The following is a 2,083-nucleotide window of genomic DNA, read 5'->3' as shown; positions in this document are numbered from 1 at the left end:
ATCTTTTTTTGTTTTGCATCTTCTCAGGTGCCTCTATATCCTTATTTATAATACAGAGGCCAGAACCGTGCACAGTGCTCCCATCGCTCGATAAAGGGTAGAACAAAACTTCTGTTTTTCAACGCTCACCCTCTAGAAATGAAACCAATTGCTTATTGCTCTTTTCAATGTCTCTATCAACCTGCATCACCAACTTTTCGCCACTGGCGTTTCATTCCTGTTTGCTCCCCTTGATAATTTGGTGTTGAAAATTTGGTAGCACACTCACTTCTGCTCCGTCCCGAGACTCCTTGCGAGTCTCCTGCCGCTCTTCCTTCCCTGCAGCATCCACATAGCGGAGAGTCTTACTCCGGCAGAGAGAGATGTTCTCGATCATTCAGGGCTGCACTGGTGCTGCATGTACCGAACTCTCAGCACAGCCTGTCTCTCCCTTACATACACATACACACACACACACCACCATCAGAAACCTGCTCTCCTCAACATCATCCCTCTCCCTGACAGCTTGATGTTCTCTCACAATAAGCCAGACACCCAATCGGATTACAACTCAACATGCCAGAAATTAATTCCCCCAACTATGTTCATTCTGACAGTTGCAGTTTGTTTCTGCTGATGTTAATAATTGAACTGAAGTTTAGTATTCTGGTTATATAGCAAATAAATCAGCTTTGTTTTAAACATATTGTTTTAGATTTTTGTCTTTCCCACCTGGGTGTTTAACATCACCTGGCTGGAGCTCAGAAAGGACAATGTAGGGGAGGATCATATGGCAGGAACAGAACTTCAGCCTGGACACAGTCCAGGAGCACGATGACCATTCACATCTTGTCCCTGTTGGATAAAATCAAACACAGCGTTTAGTCTCAATCTGGTTATCTGACATTTTCATTATATACAGTTCACACTGATCTTCATGATAACACAAATATTGCATTTCCATCCTTCATTTCCATTTCGCTAATATAAGATTTGTTTCCCACAAGTCTATCTAGAACATCATATGGACCTTCCCAATTAACATCCCGACCCGAACCCTTTTCACAAGGTTTTTAACATGACTTCATCTCCCATTGAACAGTTAATGTAACGGGTAGGGTTGTTCTCCCTGGAGGTGTTGAGATGGGCAGCACCATCTTCTCCACTGTCTGTAGTCCCACTGAGGGAGGATGCTGAGGTTTGTTGGAGGTTCTGGAGAAACAGGTCCTGAGTCTGTCGAGTAGCAATGGGGAGTGGGATCCCAGGGCGATGCACAATCTGCATTTTCTGCCCTGTCATGAGCTGAAATGGGCTGCAATTGGAGGAGTGAACAGGAAGGGAGTGAATGGTCATTAACACACCAGGCAAGGCAGTTGACCTTGACCAGATCATCAGCTCCCTTCATGGCAGCTTTTCTCAGTGCTGTTTTTATAGAAAAGTGAAGCCCTCGACTATCCCGCTAAGTGCTCGGTGTAGGTGATGTGGAAATGTTGTTCCACACCCACAATATGACGGAACTGCTGCATTAATTCAGCTATGAAATGAGAACCAATATCACTCTCTATCCTTTTCAGAAAGTCCCATCAGATAGAGATCTGTTCCCACAAGATTTTAGCTTTAGTGGCTGCATCATTTTTTACAGGCAGGGAAAGATTCAATCCACCAGGTAAGCATAACTACAACTACCAGGATATACCGGTCCCTTCCTGTTACTGTGGGTAGTGGGCCTGTATAATCAATCTTCAATGTTTCCCACGGAACGTCATTCAGATGTGACATGTCCGTTCACAAGTCCGGGTTAATTTGGTCACAGGTTCAGGTAGTGATGGAAATCCTGGTGCATCCTGTGTTGTCAATAGTAATTATGCAACATGTCGAGGACTGGAAAAAGAGGAACATGTCCCAAATTTGATCCATGAACAAAAATAATTCTTTTCTGAGGCATCAAAGTGTGACCCAAGTCAAATTAGAGCCACCCTTGTTGGATGAGTGAGTTCTTGCTGAGAAAGGATAAGGGAAAGTCTTTGCTATGGTGTACAGCCTCTTTGGACACAGTCACATCAGGGTCATGGTCCTGACAAGTTTTTAAATCACGTTTAACTGG

The sequence above is a fragment of the Cetorhinus maximus genome, unplaced genomic scaffold, assembly GCF_964194155.1.
Source record: "Cetorhinus maximus unplaced genomic scaffold, sCetMax3.hap1.1 HAP1_SCAFFOLD_1067, whole genome shotgun sequence".
Lineage (NCBI taxonomy): Eukaryota > Metazoa > Chordata > Chondrichthyes > Lamniformes > Cetorhinidae > Cetorhinus > Cetorhinus maximus.
This window is presented reverse-complemented; position numbering follows the sequence as displayed.